The sequence below is a fragment of the Astatotilapia calliptera genome, chromosome 19 (assembly GCF_964374335.1).
Source record: "Astatotilapia calliptera chromosome 19, fAstCal68.1, whole genome shotgun sequence".
NCBI lineage: Eukaryota > Metazoa > Chordata > Actinopteri > Cichliformes > Cichlidae > Astatotilapia > Astatotilapia calliptera.
The window spans coordinates 20,921,807-20,942,717 of NC_137440.1; the positions used below are offsets into that span (position 1 = coordinate 20,921,807).

The 20,911-nt window shown below is 38.5% G+C and overlaps 1 pseudogene across 1 annotated transcript; it reads left to right on the forward strand.

Annotated features, from left to right (window-relative positions):
* The first annotated feature begins 2,364 nt into the window (after positions 1–2,364).
* LOC113012551 (otoferlin-like) lies at positions 2,365–20,055 on the forward strand (annotated as a pseudogene). Its single transcript, XR_013903927.1, has 36 exons — positions 2,365–2,475; positions 2,570–2,632; positions 2,740–2,824; positions 2,914–3,073; positions 3,150–3,336; positions 3,455–3,641; positions 3,775–3,998; positions 4,299–4,407; positions 4,640–4,817; positions 4,958–5,078; positions 5,164–5,264; positions 5,349–5,439; positions 5,530–5,646; positions 5,758–5,910; positions 6,023–6,212; positions 6,924–7,048; positions 7,154–7,288; positions 8,180–8,551; positions 8,648–8,809; positions 8,942–9,265; positions 9,344–9,374; positions 9,464–9,618; positions 10,901–10,973; positions 11,562–11,680; positions 11,778–11,915; positions 12,028–12,159; positions 12,444–12,571; positions 12,683–12,853; positions 13,705–13,865; positions 14,181–14,323; positions 14,441–14,529; positions 14,678–14,776; positions 14,883–15,124; positions 15,291–15,469; positions 15,714–15,814; positions 18,980–20,055. The product of XR_013903927.1 is annotated as an otoferlin-like (transcript).
* Positions 20,056–20,911: the final 856 nt, after the last annotated feature.

A 20,911-nucleotide genomic window follows, 5' to 3' on the forward strand; every position in this document is an offset into this window, starting at 1 on the left:
TGCTTAGAGGAAGGACACAGGGGAATCATTCCTTCTGTATGGTATGTATGATCAGATTATTTGAAGTCCTTAGCAACACCAAGTTAAGTGAAAGATCAGCTGTACTGTGCAAATAACTTTGGCAATTAGGCCTCAGTGTTTTTGCAATATACTTGAAAGACTGTTTCTTTGATGAGGAACCCTTTCGTGGCTTGGTAGATTAGATTCAGTTGAGTTAAAAAAAAGTTATGTTTCAGAGCTGCAAAAATATTCATTCTTTTAGTTATTCTAAATTTTCTAAGTGTGCATCTCATAAGAGTGCTTAAGTTGGTATTGGTTTGAGCAGTTTGAAGCATTGATGCTTGTTTTATACATTCAACAGAAAGTGTTGTAATATATTGCTTTGTTTTTGGATATTAGTGAAAACTGAAAATATAAAAAAGCAAAATTCAAAACAGCTAAAAAAGGTGACACATGCTAGTTAATTGACACCACAGAAATCCAATTTTCCGTATATTTTTTTAAATCTCGGATAAATGAGGGGAAAATTGAATTTTCCATTGTCCAAGCTGTTAATCATGTCCTTACGTTTTCGTTTATCCTGGCACCTGCCCCACAGTGTGCCACTTCCAAAATTAATTATTTTAAGTGTATTATTTTTCACAATGCATGTGAAATGTATCCCCTCCAATTCATGTATTAAGGTCAGCCAATCTAAATAATTGAAAAGGCCCTTTTAAAGGGTAATCCGGGGTGTGGTAGTATGGTGACACCCTTCTTCTTACACACCTTCTGTGCTGTGTTCTGTCCTTACACTTGCTTTTTGTTTGCTGTTTGTTTTAGCATTTAATTTAAACAGTCCTAATAATTTAGCCTCTATCTGCAGCACAGGCCAATAGAAAAGTGCCATGGTTTATTCTGCTGTGGTTTTGCAGGTGTGTTACTGAAGAATGGGTTTGGTTGCTGTTTCTGGCAACAGAACATGCACAGAAAATATACAAAAAACAAAAAAACAAAAAACGCACAGACCATTAGTTCACTCATATTGATAAAAAGAAAAGTACAAAATTGTTATGAAATTTTTATTGTTTTATTTTTTTCACAGAGCACTCGATGATTGTCGTGAACCATGAAGCGCAGTAAGAACCGTGGACAAAAGGAGGACAGAAATGGAGGTATTGGCCATCATGGATGATTAGGTCAAAATAACTCAAAACCCAGCAACCACTCAAAATGTATTAGTATCCTGAATATAAAATACAAAATATCAGCTTTTATATGCCAATCTTGTTAACATTTCAATAGCCTAATAGCTATTTGGATATTAGATAATTAATCCTGCACTGTTGCTTCTAATTGGTAGATGTATCATATCAAAAGGTCAGCAGGATGGGTTTCAAATTATGTTCTATGGTTTCATCTCTCTGTGTCCTCTTGGTGAAAACAACTAGTATAATGTTGCTACTATTAATGGTGTAAGGAATTGGTATCAATCTGGGAAGGGTAGTATTTTGGCTTTATTTCCTGAAGTAAATACTGGACTGCCACTGTCACAGCAGTCAGGCTACCTGCTGCATTCTCTTTTGTCTCTGCTGGGAGAGGCTGAAGGTATTTTGGGGTCTTCTCTTGTAATGACATTCTTGGAATTAACGCTGCTACTAAAATAACACGTTTTCCTCACTCTGTGTCTTTTATTTGATCTACAGATGAGCCAGCAATTTTGGAGACAGAGGACCTGGATCGCCAGGGCATGTTCATGGGAGGAGGCGTGGACCCTGACACCATCTCACTGGCCTCAGTCACAGCTGTCACCACCAACGTGTCTAATAAGAGGCAAGAGTTCTGTAGTGCATGAACAGCAACAGAGATACACACCCTGGATCTCTGTTCAAACTGTTCAAACTGCTGCCAACCTGCAAAACCATTCAGAACAATAAAAATGAGAACGAGTGGACTGAGGAACAGTTTATCCTAGCATTTGCTTCCACTACTGAAGTTTCCACCTCACTACACACTTGACTATAAACACTTTACGCTAGCTAAGTTGTGTACAATGCCGCTGTGTTTATTTTTTATCTTTAGTTACTTACCTATTTGTATTAATTCTAATTATTTATTATTTTTATTTTAATTATACATTGTATAATGACAATGAAGATCATTTATTTGCGTCTGTCTCACTCTACATTAACCACATTCACATTGCGATGCAGGTCAAAGCCAGACATCAAGATGGAGCCCAGCTCTGGAAGACCAGTAGACTATCAGGCAAGGGAAAGTTGTTATTGAGTGTATTTATGTTTTTATATTTAATGTAGTGCTTCTTAAACAATAGCAGACAAACATTTGATTATTTAATTCCAGGTCAGTGTGACAGTGATTGAAGCCAGACAGCTGGTGGGCTTGAACATGGATCCAATGGTTTGCGTGGAAATCGGAGAAGATAAAAAGTACACCTCAATGAAGGAATCAACCAACTGCCCATATTACAACGAAGTGAGTCTGTCATTACATCATGTATAATACTTTATTAAAGTTTATTAAAAGGGCAACTGTGCATCATTGTCATTAAAACTCTTTTAATCTCCAGTATTTTGTGTTCGACTTCCACGTCCCTCCAGATGTTATGTTTGACAAAATCCTGAAAGTGTCTGTGAGTCGTCCCGTTCCTTATAGTTAAACGTAAAAGTCACTGATAGCAGTTCCTTTTCACAAGCGCACTAAACCCTGTGTTGTTTACTTCCCTAAACCAAACTATAGGTAGTGCACTCCAAAAATCTTCTGCGTAGTGGGACCCTGGTTGGAAGTTTTAAAATGGATGTAGGCACAATCTACTCCCAGCCTGGTAAAGAATTAATCGAGATCAGCTTTTTAAAAATATCACTACGTTAATGATACAAATGCATTAATAAATATGTCTCCCTTGACTTGTAGATCATCAGTTTTACCACAAATGGGCTCTCTTGTCTGACCCTGATGACATCACAGCTGGCTGTAAGGGCTACGTTAAATGTGATATTGCAGTTGTGGCTAAAGGGGACACTATAAAAACTCCACACAAGGCAAATGAATCTGAAGAAGATGACATAGATGGGTAAATAAAACACAGATGTATTCTTTTTTTTAACATTTGAAACTAGTGAAGAAAATATATTAACTCTCTATTTCAGGAATCTCTTATTACCTGAGGGGGTGCCTGCAGAGAGGCAATGGGCTCGTTATTACTTGAAGATCTACAGAGCTGAGGGGCTCCCCAGAATGAACACCAGCATCATGGCGAATGTGAAAAAGGCCTTCATAGGAGAAAATAAGGACCTGGTTGATCCTTATGTCCAAGTACAGTTTGCTGGGCAGAAGGTGAGTGCTAACAAAGCTGCCATGCGTTCGTTCCCCTATGTAGCATTTTTTTTCTCATCCAGCTCAAAATCTAAATCTCACTGACATAACATAAGTTTACAATGTGTGATTGCTACAGGGGAAAACATCAGTTCAGAAGAGCTGCTATGAGCCTATCTGGAACGAGCAAATTGTTTTCACTGAGATGTTTCCACCACTCTGCAAACGTATAAAGATCCAGCTCCGAGATTCGGATAAAGTGAATGATGTTGCGATAGGAACGCACTTCTTAGACCTGCGCACGATTTCTAACGATGGGGACAAAGGTGATGCAACTTTAAATGTTTGAAGAAATATCTTCTCCACAAATTAACTGCAGAAGATTTTCTTTTGACATGTCAGTTAGTTTTGCTCTTGCAAATTATTAGATTAAAATCCCCTTTTCTCTTTGTTTTTCAGGCTTCCTTCCGACTCTTGGGCCTGCTTGGGTGAACATGTATGGCTCCACTCGTACCTACACCCTGATGGACGAATACCAGGAGTTAAATGATGGACTTGGAGAGGGCGTGTCCTTCAGAGCCCGTCTGCTCATCAGCCTTGGCATGGAGCTCCTGGACACCTCCTCCCCTGAAATTACCAGCTCCACGGACGTGCAGATGGAGGGAATACCCAACATCTCAGAGGTGAATGCCTGACTGGATGGGCAGTCATGCAGATGGAGCCAACTGTTTCTCCTACTGATGGGTTATGTGCCTGCAATTACTGTGAATTATTAATAGTACCTGGTGTATTATTAATAGCTGTTTGCATCAATGTGGCTAAACTCAGTGGTATCCCTCATAATATGGGATAAATTGATTGTTGTCAATATGTAATGAATTACAGTGCTTTAACCTTTTTTTTTGTTTTACATTGATGCCACCTTTATATAAGTCTTTATTCTTAAACAGATGATTATACTTGTCCATTTTTTGATTTCACAGACCGCCACTGGAAAGGTTGAGGAATTTTTCCTCTTCAGTTCCTTCCTGGAGGCCACAATGGTTGATAGAAAGATTGGTGATAAGCCCATACACTTTGAGGTCACCATAGGTACTTTCCATCACCTCGTTGTCAGTTTTAGTGTTTAGCAGACTTTCTTTTGAGAAATTAGCATGCCTAATGACCTTTATTAAATATCTTTACACTGTTTTATCCTTTACTATATTAGAATAATAGCTGTGTTGCTGTAGTTTTTAAAAAATATAGAATCATATATATACTATTATTGTAGTAAGTACCGCATCTTTTATGGTTTAACTGTTAACATCATGGTTGTTGCCAGGTTATTATGGAAATGAGAACGATGGAGTTGTCAAACCAAAAACAAAGGGGAAGAAGGGTGATGGAGATGAAGAGGAAACTGAACTGATCAACAATTCCAGTGAAGAGGAGATGGACGACGATGGAGACCTGCAGTCAGTGGCAACAACCCCACCCATGAAACCTGTCATCACAGACCGGTCAGAGCAATAATATCACATACAATACAAAAGTTTTTAGTTCTTGCTTTGATTTAAAAGATTGTAAAAACAGTTTAGAAGTATTGATTTAGGTATTTTAAAAAACAACATGTTAGATACGCTCTAATTTTAATCCACAGAAATTATTTCCATCTGCCATATTTTGAGAGGAAGCCGTGCATTTACATCAAGAGCTGGTGGCAAGACCAGAGAAGGAGGCTGTATAATGCCAACATCATTGACAACATTGCTGATAAACTGGCAAGTCATGCATTAACTTAAAGCTAAGTTTGTCTAAGTCAACGCCAACATAATTTAAATCATTATCGTTATGTTGCTTTCATAGGAGGATGGGCTGAATGATGTGCAAGAGATCATTAAAACAGAGAAGGCCTATCCCGAGCGCAGGCTTAGAGGTGTTCTTGAGGAACTCAGCCAAGGATGCAGGTCCGTGGTTACAAACCTAAGCTGCACATGAAGTGTTTTTAATGATTGTAAACATTTGCACTCACCAAACCTTAACTCTTTCAGTCAGTTTCTTTCATTGGCAAACAAGGACCAGAGTCAGTCGGGCAGAACCAAACTTGACAAGGAGAGACTGAAGCTGTGCTTGTCGGAAGTGGTACGTAAACTCAAAAGAGTAATCTTTATTGTTCCCACCTATTGATTATATTTGTACTGTGCTAACTGCTGAACCTCTTCCTCCTTTTAGGAGGCCATTGGTCAGCAAGCTAAGACCATGAGGTCACAGGTGAAAAAAAGCACAGTGAGAGATAAGCTGAAGCTGGCTCAGAACTTCCTGTCGAAGCTGCGCTTTCTGGCTGAGGAAGTGAGATCTATGTCTATGTCTTTATTTACAAATAATCTTTTTTGGTGCATTTGTATGTTCTATAGTGGTTATTCAGTAACATATTTAAATGAGGACTCATTCTTATTGCAGCCTCAACACAGCGTTCCAGATGTTTTCATATGGATGATAAGCAATGGAAAGCGTATTGCTTATGCACGTGTCCCCTCTAAGGACATCCTTTATTCCAGCATATACGAGGAGAAGGGAAAAGACTGTGGGAAAGTCAAAACAATCTTTCTCAGGGCGAGTACCTAATCTATTCTGATACAAACTCCCAGTCTATAATGAAACTTTTCCTTATCTGTATTCTGTGTTCTTCAGCAGCTAAAGTGTTTTGTATTTTCCTCTTGTAAAGATTCCTGGTAAAAAGGGCTTTGGACCAGCTGGGTGGACAGTGCAATCCAAGATAGAGATTTATCTGTGGCTGGGTCTGAGCAGGCAGCGCAAAGACTACCTGAGTGGCTTACCTAATGGATTTGAGGAAAATAAGTTGTCCAGAGGACCCGGCTTGCCAGCCTCACCACCCATCAGCCTCACCTACATGAGTAAGGCCATTTTGCAGCTCACCTTACACCAGCTTTTCTCATAACAAATATCTACCATTCACACTGTGGCTAAAGGGACAAATTATACCCATTCACAGCTGTGTAAATTTATTCTTCAACTTTACTAGATTAGCTTTGTGAGAATCTCAGTTCAAAATTATCCTTTACCATATAGTTATATTTACTCTTTTTATGGCCTTCCTCGCTTTAAGCCAGCTTTCTTCTGATTGGCTGCAGGTGGGTGGACATGCTATGCTCACAAAATAGACTCTGTTTAGATTGTCATAGTCACTATGCTGTCACCCACTGGATAGTGAGGTCTTGTCATGAAGCCTTAGAGAGATTTGTATCTTGGTGTAAAACTGGTCTTTATGAGTGAGAGGTGGCTGTGACTGACATTAATCACCCATTCAATAGAAACTCATCAATCACAAAGTTTTCATTTCTTTAAGGTGGCCTTTATTGTCTTTCTGAACCTTAATAGTAACGAACAATCACACATAATTTCCAAACCATAACAGCACCTCCTGCTGGTCATTAGAGGGATTTGCTACTTGGCTTCTTTTTTTACACCTGGAAGCTGCAACCTGTGTTTTATATGGAGTGCATGGCAAAAAAAGAAAAAGTATATCTCTAAATCTAACGTAGGCAAGAATTACATATACTGTTATATACTTCTATAGTCACTTATGAGACTTTACTTCTCTGTAGTGAAACAAATCTTCCAGCTGAGGGTCCACATGTACCAGGCTCGCAGCCTGTTCGCCGCTGACAGCACAGGTCTGTCCGATCCATTTGCAAGAGTTTTCTTCTCATCACAAAGCCAAGTCACTGAGGTGGGCAAGATCAAAAGTTGTTTTAATGAGATCACCTTTTAGCATGAAATTTTATGTACTTGAAAACCTGTCCTCGATCACTTTAAACGTTTTGTCTTCTTGCAGGTGCTGGCTGAGACCCTCTGCCCCACGTGGGACCAGCTGTTGGTTTTTGAGAATGTGGAGTTGTTTGGGGAGGCCAGTGAACTGAGAGATGACCCTCCTATTATTGTCATTGAGCTCTATGATCAAGACACAGTGGTAAGGGTTATTTTGATATACAGAGGCCTCTCTGTTTATAATAATGTGGACAAAACCTCGACAGCAGTCTTACCATGATCCTTCATCTTTATATGTTGAAATGTATGACTAACCTAGTCACGAGAGACTAAAAGTAGCATGCGGTATACCCGCAATATTTTTATTTTTATGATTAAATTTTTTTTGCATAAATGGTTGTGGGTTGATTTCATTGAGTTTGTCTTTGTCTCCATAGCAACCTGACATGAATTATATCTGAAGGAATTTGTTTGCTGACTGACTATTTTATATTATCTCCTGACAAAAACACCATTGTTTTGGATGACCCTTTGGATAAGTAGAGTGTGGATTGGCTTGATGTACTGTAGCAGCACTGTCATGTGTGCAGAGTAGATTCCTTTGAAAGGCATGCAAGAGGAATAAGGACCTGATGGACCCTCGTGATTAACTTATCCCTGTTGCATTCCTTTAAGTAAAACTTGTGCTTTTGTATGTGACCAACAGGATTTTTGACTTTTTTATAACCACTAACTGCAAGAAAGATTAAGTTGCTTTTGTTCTTTTTTTTCTTTTTTCTTTAGAAACAATGATTAGATATTCACTCATTTTCTGAATGTGCATAAATGCATATCTGTTTTGCAGTTCACTGGTTATTTTAGGGATCTTTCATTGTTTACTTTGTCTTTTATCTTCAGTCCTTTTTATCTAGTGTGAAACATGTGCACCTTGAGCCATGTTTCTTCCTGCTAATGGGACTACTTACTTCACAATCAGCTCTCTAATTGCTTTTTTAAATGCACTCATTGTAATATAAACACTAATAGGGTAAGCCAAGAAGAGGATTTTTTAAAATAATCAGATTTTTCACTGCGTCTGGTCCTTTGCTTTCAGGGTAAAGCTGACTTCATGGGCAGAACCTTTGCTAAGCCTGTGGTCAAAATGGCTGATGAGCACTACGGTCCCCCACGTTTTCCTCCCCAACTGGAGTACTATCAGATCTACCGTGGAAACTGCACTGCTGGAGAAATGCTGGCAGCCTTTGAACTGCTGCAGGTTAGCTTTCCAAAGTACAGACAACATCAACCCGTGAGCTTATGCTTCCATCACTTCATTTGCTTCATAGTTCTTTATATCGTCCTTTAGATTGGCCCCAATGGAAAAGCTGACCTACCTCCCATAGATGGTCCTACAGATATAGACCGTGGCCCAATCCTCCCAGTACCACTGGGGATCAGACCAGTGCTCAGCAAGTACAGGATTGAAGTAAAGACTTCAGAATAGCTTTGACTGTTAACTGATGGACATTCACTGAAAGAAAGTAAAACATCTGTAATGTCAGCTAACCTTTCTTTTCTTTAGGTTTTGTTCTGGGGCTTGAGGGACCTGAAGAGGGTGAATCTCGCCCAGGTGGACCGGCCTCGTGTGGACATTGAATGTGCTGGAAAGGGAGTTCAGTCTGCCCTCATCTCCAACTACAGGAAAAACCCCAACTTCAGCACTCTTGTCAAGTGGTTTGAAGTGGTACCGTACTGGCACTATTGATATATTTTTCCGTTATGCATTTGCGTTCAAACATAGAACTGAAGCTTGGGTTGACTCATGTCAGCCACCACACCTGCTCTGCAAGAACTCACTCTGGATTTTGTGTGTCAGGACTTGCCTGAAAATGAGTTGCTTCACCCGCCGCTGAACATCCGAGTAGTGGACTGTAGAGCTTTTGGCCGCTACACTTTGGTTGGCTCTCATGCTGTCACCACTCTGCGGAAGTTCATCTACAGGGGAGCTGACAAGCAAGCCAACAACTGGTCCACTACAGGTATCAAATAACAGAAAAGTAGAATATATGTTTGCGCCACACAGTATTGTCTGACAGTTTGTGATGATGATTTTTTTTTTCTTTCAGAGGAAATTATTGTTGTCAGCATGGATTCTGAGCCTTCTTTTAAGAAAGTGGAAACTGTTGTCAAACTTGACTGTGTAAGTGTAACTTTTGAAAATTTGAAAATTATAGAGATAAAAAATACAAAGTAAACACAATCTGGTGTTCCTTTGTAGGGCTCTGATGCTGTGGTCAAAGTTGAGGTAAGTAGAGATCTGTACTTGCTTGATTTATAAATCAAACTGCATTATTTTATTTCACGGTGAATCAAGATGTCTCAAAGCCTTAATCAAAAGATCTGTGTTACTTTTATACAAAGGATGATGACAAGGATGGCAAAGGGAAGAAAAAGAAGAGGAAGAAGGGTGATGAGATGGAGGAGGAGGAACTTGACGAGAGCATGCTGGACTGGTGGTCCAAATATTTCGCTTCCATTGAAACTTTGACAGAGGTAACAAGCCTTCTTTTGACTGATTATATAATGTTAACAATGTTGCAAAGTATGATGATGCAGTACTACACGAAAGTTTTGAGTTGTGTCTCATTTCTTTATGTTTTGCTTACTGCCTGTCTTTTAAATTTTTTTTAAAGTGTTCTTGAGCAATAGTGCTCCAGGATTTCTGTGGGACTTTCAGAGTTTTTCTTTGGATATTGGCTGCTTTTTCACTTATTTAGAGTCCAGTTCTTCTATGTGACCATTTTCCGAGAAACTGCTTTTTCTTTATTTGGTATCAATGACCTATATAACATAAAAAGACCTAGGGTGGAACGAGGGATGAACAAGTGTTTTGAACGAAAAAGGCGTTTCCCAAAGAGTTATTAGCCAAAAACTTTGCATATATCGCCATTATGTGCAATGTGTCCTTTAAAAAATTATAGAAACTGGTAAAAGTGGAGGACAAAATCAAAAGCAGCAGGCCTAAAGACTATCGTCATATCATTAAGAAGTAGGAAAAAAGGCCAGCAAGAAATCACACAGAATCTGCGAGATGCATCTCCTTAGGTCTATCTATCTACTGCTCATTCAAGCCTCATCAGAAATGCTCTCGGTGGAAGGATGGCTGTCAAGAAGCCATTCTTAAGGAAGAGAAACAGGGAGAAAAGGCTGCGGTGTGCCAAATAACACAAGACCTGAGCTGAAAATCAGTAATAATATGTCTAATTTGAAGCTTTTGGATCAAATCATTGTCAGTATGGATCAAGGAGATCGGGAGAGAGGTACAACACTGAGACACTATCAGTCATGGACTGGCCTTCCCGGACCTCAACATTACTGATGCATTGTGGGATAATCTTTGCAAAGAATGGAACAAAAGGCAGTCAACATCCAGAGAAGAGCTTTGAATGTCCTTCATAAATCCAGGAGAACTATTCCTGAAAATGATTTAAAGAAATAACAAGAAATCTTGCCTAAGAGAGCTTTGGCTGTGTTGAAGAACAAAGGCGATCGTATCAAATATTAACTTTCAAGCTCATTCAATCTTTACAAACAGTTCTTTCTTTATATACAACATTTCTGTATTTGTTTTCATGTTTCAGTAAATCATTGCAACTATTTTCAAATTTCCTTTCAAAATAAAGGGCAGCTAAAGACTTTTGCACAGTGCTGTAGATTGAATTTTTCTTCAAGACATTTTTTTAGACTTAATGGATCTTAACCTTGATACTATAGCTGATAAGTAGGAGGTTTTGTTTGGTCTAGACAGTTAAGAAATAGAGCTTTACTCTTTCAGTCACTCAAGGCTCAAGAGGCAGCTCTCTCAGACTCAGAGGACAAAGATGACATGGACATTGCAGATGGTGGAGGTAAAAAAAAAAAAAAAAGAAACCTTAAATTTCTTCTTTTTGTCATCAGTTTTAAAATCCACTAATTGCATCTCCATATGTTTTTGTGTTTGCTGAATATTGTTTTTATGTGCTTTAATAAAAATCTGTGATGTTCATAGTTTGACACGTGTGCCTAAGTTTAAAATTCATCCTTTATTAGCTCACTAACTCTGTTGTTTTGTTCTACAGTGCAGTAGTGAACCTCATAGCCTTCATAGCCCAAGAATGCCTCCATGTAGATGCTGACATGAATCCAAATTTCCATTCGTAGGACAATTGCTTGTTTTCTTCTCCCGTACATGCATATTTGTCATATGCTAGCCATGAAAGTTGTCAATAACAAGACAGTGACTAAAAACACAAAGATGATGGAGCATGGCACACAATAAAGAATTAGCCAATACCTACAGCGTCACAATACCAAGCATTCTCACTGAACTCTATACTTCAGGAGTTCAATGGCATGCTTGCTTTGTACCGTAATGGCAACTTTCATGTGGAATTCATGTCTCGAGCGCTCTGCTCCTTCTCCCTGTCCCTGTGTCCTCACCACTAACCTGTACTCAGATATCAAACCTGATGACTCTCCTGTGAAAGGCACAAAGAAGGGAAAAGGAAAGAAAGATAAGAAGAAACCGGCAGTCGACCCTTATGAGAAGAAAAAGCCAAAGCTGGATGAGCTGAAGGTATACAGTTGTGACTGCGACATACAGACACGGTCTTAGAAAACAAGTCATTCCAAACCTAATTTATGTGTTTATATATACACTTATCTGTGTTCAGGTGTATCCTAAAGAACTGGAAGGCGACTTTGGTAACTTTGAGGACTGGCTGCACAGTTTTAACCTGTACAGGGGAAAAGCAGGTGATGATGATGATCAGAATGTGACAGATGAAGATAGGATTGTTGGAAAATTCAAAGTAAGGAATTGTCTCTTCTTTTTCATTGATGATGAAAGTCAAAGCTCTTTAAATAATTCTTTCATATTTTCCTCTGAATGCCCATTTCATTTGTATCGCTGTGTCAATTCAGGGTTCGCTGTGCATGTACAAAGTGTCGGATGATATGCCAAGAGACATGAACTTTGATTCCAACATGGGAATGTTTAATAACATTCCTAGCAATGATCCCATTAACGTCCTTGTTCGGATCTATGTCATCAGGGTAAGCTATGTGCTCTGCTGTGAATATTTATTTCAATATCCTGGGAAGAGGTCCTTTAGCTCCTTTGAGTGCTCATAGTCAGGTTCATACCAAGGGTGCTAGCTTGTGGATGGTTCTGAGCTCTGCATACGTTAGCTTTAGCCACTTTGCCTTTGAGAGTTTCTTTCAAATACCCACCCACATTTGGAAATGTTTAAGGCTGACTGGCTGGTTACCGGTCATAGCCGAGAATGCTAGACTTACTTATTATTATCATACTCAAATTTATCCATTTTTTTTCGTAGGCAACTGATCTGCATCCAGCAGACATAAACGGTAAAGCCGACCCCTACATTGCAATAAAACTGGGAAAAACAGAGATAAAAGACAAAGAGAACTACATCTCAAAACAGCTGAACCCACTGTTTGGCAAGTAAGTAATTTTAGAGCATGGCCTTATCTATACGATCTTACAAGTTTTTATTTTTTGTGAATATACTGAATTTTAATTAAAACCTTAAAACTAAAATCTGTCTCTTATTAGATCTTTTGATGTGGAGGCCACATTCCCAATGGATTCCACATTAACTGTGTCAATTTATGACTGGGACTTGGTGGGAACTGATGATCTCATTGGAGAAACCAAAATTGACCTCGAGAACCGTTTCTACAGCAAACACAGAGCCACGTGTGGTATCACACGCGCCTACGCAATGTAAGGATCACACAATCTGTTTGACTCAAGTAGCATTAGCCAACATGAAAGCAAAAACAAAAAAAAACAGTACTTTAATTTGTTCATTTTCAATAGATGCACTGCTCTTCACCACAAACTTTACTACAAATTCAATCAAATGAAAGCGTTCAGCTAGCTAACATTAAAGCTCACAGCCACCATTAATAGTTAACCTGTTGCTAGTCTGTCTCCATAGATGTCAAGAAAAACCTAGTTCCTGTTGTACTTAAAACTGCTTATGATAAAGTTTGGAGCAAAGACATCATGATTTCTCGAGAAGCCCAACTGGGTAACAAGGCAATTAAATTCATCTCCAGAACTGGGCAACTTACATCAAATCAGTCTGGATCAGGGGTGTCACAAGCCAAGGCTCGGGGCCCAGAATTGGCCTCGCAAAGGGTCCTAATCTGGGCCACTGGATGGGTTTGTAAAATGTGAAGGAGGCATACATTTTGTACTTTTACTTTCATACGTTTTACAGCTTTTTCTGCTGATAAAGACATCCACATGGCCAGTTGTACTTTACCAAAGTAGTTAAGTCACGGTTAATTAACATAAAAGTGGGCTGTGGCCCATGATGTAAAATGAGTTTGACATCCTGGTCTAGATGAATTTGATTTGTGTTAAAGTCTTCCTTTAATATTAAACCCAACATATCTGTGTGTGTGTGTGTGTGTGTGTGTGTGTGTGTGTGTGTGTGTGTGTGTGTGTGTGTGTGTGTGTGTGTGTGTGTGTGTGTGTGTAGGTTTTTTACAGTTTTAAAATGTCACCATTTACTTTCATTTGATTCTAGTTTTAAAAATGTTGTTTTTTTTAACCCTTTTTTGTAGCCATGGTTACAATGTGTGGCGTGACCCGATGAAACCCACCCACATCCTGGCTAAGCTGTGTAAGGATGGCAAACTGGACGGGCCTCACTATGGTCCTGCAGGAAGAGTGAAGGTGGAGAATCGTGTCTTCATGGCGCCAACAGAGATAGAGGATGAAAATGGTATTCAATGACCTTCTGTTTCTTCCACTTCATTTTCTCAGTAACTTACTAAAGAAAGGCAATATTGCTGTAGTGGGACATACTCTCTCCAATACTTGTTGTGTGCTTGTTTTCATGCTGGTACTACTGACAAACTGGTCTGATAAATGCCAAAAAAGTTGATTCTGTTCATCAACTTTTTGGCATTTACTTACCTTGATGATTGAGCACGCATCAAGTCTGATAAATGCTTAAACAGTTTAAAGGGAAAGCTTAATTTCATTTGCTAGCATTTGCTTTAAAAAATACATATATTTTTGTGATGATGTTTGTCAGGTCTGAAGAAGCAGACAGATGAACACCTTGCCCTTACTGTGCTGAACCACTGGGAAGAAATTCCACGAGCTGGCTGCAAGCTCGTCCCAGAACACGTGGAGACCAGACCGCTGCTCCACCCTGATAAACCAGGAATTGAGCAAGTGTGTAAACTTATTTAAATATAAAAACTTTTGATGAAAAAGGCTTGTATGTTGGAATTATCTTCTACAGATTATTTGCATATTGAAAAAAAAATCTCATCCTGTACATTTTTTTAGGGAAGAATTGAGATGTGGGTGGATATGTTCCCTAAAGATATGACAGCACCTGGTCCTGCACTTGACATTTCACCAAGGAAACCAAAGAAGTATGATTTCAACAGTCATCTTGCAGCTTTAACACACACAGTATAAAGTTCAAAACCATCTTAATGTATTTGACTAAATTATGCAGTTTAATTTGAGGTTTTTACCAATCACTATTGATCATTGATTAGTGTTTTTGCGTTTGTACAGGTTTGAACTGAGGGTCATAATTTGGAACACAGATGAAGTCGTTCTGGAGGATGATGACATCTTCACTGGCGAGAAATCTAGTGATATATTTGTGCGAGGGTAATAATGTATCTTTTGTTTTTTGTTTACTTGTTTATGAGCAGAAATCAGTCAAATCAGATTCCCGATACGGAAACATTTACAAACCCTCCCCCTTTTCTCACAGTTGGTTAAAAGGGCAGCAGGAGGACAAACAGGACACTGATGTTCATTATCACTCCATCACTGGGGAGGGGAATTTCAACTGGCGCTTCATCTACCCGTTTGATTACCTCATGGCAGAGGAGAAGATCGTCATCTCAAAAAAAGAGTCCATGTTTGCTTGGGATGAGACTGAGTACAAGATCCCTGCTCGTCTTAACCTGCAAGTGTGGGATGCCGACCATTTCTCAGCAGATGATTTCCTGGGTATTGTCAAAAATCATTAAGCTAAAAAACATCGCTACTCATAAGAGATTGTTTGTGAAACACCACTAACACAGCAGGCAACATTGTAAATTTAGGCGTAATGACATTAAGATGGCTTAACCTTCGTACTTATTCGACATTTACTGTAGAAAAAATGTCTTCATAGGTGCAATTGAGCTGGACTTGAACCGTTTCCCACGTGGCGCCAAGACTCCCAAGCAGTGTACCATTGAAATGGTGACAAATGAAGGAGAGATGCCCATGGTCTCCATCTTCAAACAGAAGAGGATCAAAGGCTGGTGGCCCTTTGTGGCCAGGAATGAAGATGATGAGTTTGAGCTTACGGTCAGTCACACCAAAGCACCACCTGAAATTATGGTTCTAAATAGGGAATGACTCATTTTTGTAATGCTAATGCAAGCAGTAAAGCACACTGTTTCGTAACATATCTCCAGGATTAAATGTGTAGTTAAACCTTTGTATGCACTGGTTCATACTGGTCTCACCCACGTTATTAAATGAGTTTGACATCTTTGCTTTAGGTAATAGCGTGAATCCACATCACTCATACTGTTTTTTGTCTTTACAGGGAAAAGTGGAAGCAGAGCTGCACCTTCTGACAGGAGAGGAGGCAGAGAAAAGTCCAGTTGGTGAAGGACGAAATGAACCAGAACCACTGGAGAAACCCAAGTATGAAGGATGTTTTCCTATCATCCATTCTTTTGATCTAATTTTTTCAGCGGCATGGTCCAGTATATTCTTTTGGCTTCTACATAAACCCCTCCTATAAACAGAAGCAGTCACATACTAAATGTTGTGTCCATGTACACATACCTTACATGCACAGATACATGCAGGTTTAAAGGTTGACAGTCCGAACAAACATCATTCAACAGGTAAGCGGAAAAAAAGAAAAACAGAGAACATAATAGATATAGTGGTAAATTGAATTGTTAAATCAATTGTTGTAAAAACAACAACAACAAAAAAAACCACCTGTTACACAGTCATTAAAAAAAACATAAAAAACAATATTAAACTTGCATAAAAAGCATTAAGAAATTTCATGAACTGAGGAAAGACAGTTGAAGGAATTTGCTTCAGTCAAACGCTGGACTTAGACCTAGGATCTTCTTTCTTTACATGGTAAGTTGCTGTTTCTTATCCTTATTTCTAACTAGAATTATTTTTCCCCATCCTGCTTTCTGCTTTATTGTTGTTTCAGGGAGTCCACTAACTTTCAAAGCATTAATTTAGTTTGTAGTAGAAAAACAGTAAAATGCTCCAAAGTCCTTAAAATCTGTAATACTGAACGTGCACATTTCTGTCCTTCTAGCCATCCTGACACCAGCCTTCTGTGGTTCCTCACTCACTAATGAGACCATTAAACAATTGTTCTGCACACAGTACAAGTGGCTGGTCATCAGGATTGTCACTGCTCTCCTGCTGCTGGCTGTGCTCACTCTTTTTCTCTACAGCATGCCCGGTTACATGGTGAAGAAAATGCTGGGAGCTTAAGATGTTCTGCACATGGTTCCAGCAGACTAATCTTAGAACCTCTGACTCACTCTCTCCTCCAAACTTCCTGTGCACTTTTTCTATTGAGCCAGCACTTTTAAACTAAATAAAAGCAATGAAGCAATACATTAAAATGTACAAAGTTATACCAAGAAAACAACATGCACTAAGAAAAGGATTCAGAAAACCATGTTCTTTAAGAAATCTACCAAATTAACTTTCACACACCCACGCTACAGTACTGTTTGGCCTGTTCATGCTGTTCATAAATCAATATCTTAATAATAGTGAAAAAAGTTGGTTGCCAGGTGGTTGCTAAGCATGTAAAATGCAATTTTTATGGATTTAAATGAGATGTTATTGTCATGAAAATAAAAGGATAGATTGGAGTTGCAGGCTTAATACACGTAAGTTTAGCTCATTGCTAGGTTAACAGGCAATGTGATGCGTCATACAGTAATATCTGGTGTAGATAAAAATCTGCAGGGGCACTTATGTAACAAATTTGGTTACTCGGCTCCTGATGATGTGTTTGTGGACAAAGAAAAACACACACACACGGATTTCTTTCAATATAGAGTTTTATTCCTAAAGTAGAGTTTTAATAAAAATGCTTTACAATGGAAAAGAAAAAAGAAGTATAGTCACTGGAAGAACGATAATCAAAAGCACCACCTCAACAGATGAAACAAGTTCATTTCTTCTGAGATATAAGAACTAAGCCTTGTGATGGATTGGCAGCCTGTTCAGAGTGTGGCAGCTGAAATTGGTTTCAGCAACGCTCACAACCTTAAACTGGACAAGCAAAGGAAAATGGATGAGTGGATCCATGGATAAGTACTAAACATATAATGCACCTGAAAAAATAAAACAGAGAGGTCAGCAGTCACTTCAGAAAAGCAGAAGCTCATTAACCCCCACCTAATACCTTTAGCAGTTGCTTAAGTATATTTTACTATGGTAAAAGTGGAAAGAAAAAGGCTGCTAAATACAATATGTTGAAAAGGTAGAAGAATTATTTTCTAGTGTTTCTATTGGTGGCTCAGGAGGTAGAGCAAGATGTTGACTAAGTAGAAGGTTGGTGGTTTATTCCCTGGTTGAATCTGTATGCCAATATATACTTGTGATACTGAAGCCCAAGTTACTCCTGATTCATTCATTGGAGTGTGAATTGCAGATGGCCCCTCCTCCCTGAGTCTGGTTCCTGTAAAAGAGAGTTCGTTAACAAACACCTGAATGCTCCAGACCAGCAAACTACCAAAATAATGCTTTTATAGAGGTGCTCACATTTGCTGATGATCAATTAGCCAAGTGCATTTTGACTAGCATCACCTGGCTGCTACTTAACTCTTAATTCCTATGGAATCAGTTATGGTGTTAAACAGGTAACCAGTAACATTTGCTTGTTATATCATGTGGGTATTTCCATCATGCAAGTAATCGATTATTTTGCATATATGTGGGCCACAATGGCTTTGGCTTCTTTAACGTCTTTTTACATCTCTGTACTCCACCAGCCGTCCAGATGTTGCCCTCCTCTGGTTCCTCATCCCCTTCAAAGCTGCGAAACACCTGATTTGTGACCAGTACAGGTGGCTTACCATCAAGATTGTCACTGCTCTTCTCCTGCTGGCCATCTTTGCTCTTTTCATATACAACATGCCTGGATACATGGTGAAGAAGATGCTGGGAGCTTAAGAGAAACAGCTGCGGTTTTTACCTTGTATTCTGTTGTGAATGGTTTCAGCTTTACAATATCATAAACTAACCACCGCATTGTTAAACAGGCGCTATCACAGTAACACTACTGATAATACTTATTACTTGAGTGTGTCTAATATTGTGTATTAATGTGTACAAATCATATTAGAGGGTTTTTTTTGTTGTTGTTGCAGTTTTTCTTGTTTGTTGAAATAGTGTTTTCTGTATTTTTAGTGCTTGTTTTTAAAATAACTGAACATTAGTCACCTTCATATGTTGTACTGGTTTAAAAGTGAGTATATTGTGTTTGAATTCAGTTTTTTGCTTTGCATCTGTGTATGATATTTTAAATTTGTGAATAAACTGAGATCTGGACAATCCATTTATCAGAGGGTTATGTCATCTCTATATGAATGCCTTCTTTGTTTAGTGCTCAATAGAAAACAAAAAAGAGTGCAGTGTTGTTTTGTCATCAGTGAGTATGAGGTTCAAATATGTTGGTTTTTTCTCATTTATATTTTTAATGTAGTACAAGCCAATTGGTGACAACCTCTAGATGTTCGGAAAGAAAATTGGTTTGTCAGTTATTTGATGTTATTTGTCTAACGCAGTGTTTATAACTCTGTACTCCACCAGCCGTCCAGATGTTGCCCTCCTCTGGTTCCTCATCCCTCTCAAAGCTGTGAAACGCCTGGTTTGTGACCAGTACAGGTGGCTGACTATCAAGATTGTCACTGTTCTCCTGCTGCTTGCCATCATGGCTCTTTTCCTGTACAACATGCCAGGATACATGGTGAAGAAGATGCTGGGAGTTTAAAAATAAACAAATAAACACGGTACTGAGTCTGTAATCCAGTGTTTTTGTATTTGGACTCTCTGGATTCTCCTTTATTTAATATTCAAAGATTTAGTGTATACACCTGGTTTTGCTTTTAGTTGTTTTTCTGGTTTGTGTACTATTTGTAGTTTCTAGTCTTGGCCTTGTCTTCATTTTGTTTGGTGTTCTCTTTCTGTCTCCCCAGTCAGTCTTGTTTCCATGTCTGTTTCTCTGTGGTTATCGTACTTCCTGTTTTATTTTGAAAATATTTCACCTTGTGTTCAGTGTGCTCAGTTCCACTTCCCCTGTCATGTTAGTCTGTATTAGTTCCAGTGTGTTTCCTCCTGTTTCCCATCCTCTCGTTATCCTGTGTGTATTTAAGTCGTCTGTCTTCATCTGCTTGTTTTTGCGTTGTTCTCTCTCTCCCTGTGTCTTTTCTTGTGTGCTGTTTCCCTTGTAATCTAGTTGTTATCTCTTAATTTCTTAGTTCCCAATTCCTAGTAGTTCCCCTTTTGCTATTGGGTCCTACCTCCACCTGTCACACAGTAATACAATGACATTTGACATATTATAAAGTTTTGATTACAAGCATATATACTATATATCATCCCCTTTTGCAAAAATTATTCTCATACCATATAATCTAATCCATTACTGTGGTGTGGTGGTGTAAAATATCATTGTTTCACAATGACGGTTATATTTGCTGAAATGATTACCATTAGTTTTAGTGTTGTGATTGTTGCTTCTCCAAGGCAAGACTGTCACATTTGTTCTGATTTATTGTAATATGAAAAGCTTGTTAAAGTGTGCAGTAATTTGTGTAGTTACGAAACAACAATAAACATTATTATCATCATCTGTCAGCACTTCTTTCCCTGGAGGATTAACTCACCCTTTCAAGAAAACCCTCGAAGTTTCAGCATTTTCTTTCACTGCATATACTGACCTGCATGTGCATGATCCTTTCCAGTCTATAACATTTTAAAATCTAAAATCTTTATTGTAAAACACTTTTAAAAGAGTTTAAAATCTCGCCACAATAGTGTTCCATAGCATGCAATGCGTGTCCAAGGAACTCTAAAATTATCAGTTGAGAGAGGATTCTGTATTATAAAGCTTCTGGCCTGTTTGCATCCATCCTGTAATGTGTGTAAATGCTCATATTTATTAATGGTTTCAATTCTTTCTGCCTTCTATTTCTATTCTTTTACCATATTTAGGGCAAATTTTTAGATCCAGGTCTTTATTTCCATTTTTCTTTCAGAATAAGAATCAGCACTTTATTCACATTTCATTTAACAGAACAGACAATCAATACCAAATTAATACCAACAATAACAAAATCACACAGATAATAAAAATACATAAAGCATATTTGTATTTCTTTGTATATAATCTAATTAATTAAACTACTTTGGCCATGTTGGTCCTCCATTTGACGTGTTCGCTCCTTATAATAAAAAAAATACACAAACCTACCTGAACACGTGGCTCTAAATACACGCTCATTTTAAACTAAATGAATATAGACAGAGGAGAGATCAATCGTTTATGAGTCTATGCTGCCATCTTCTGGTTTTCTGTGGAATTAACAGTAACAGTGCTATACACGTGCGACTGCTCCGCGTAATTCGCTGATCATTTGACACAGTTTGTTAAGAGGTCATCGGTTGCTTATAGTTAATGTATGAATGAAAATGAAAGAACAAATATTCAATAACAAAATTTAAAAAAAAAAAAAAAAACAT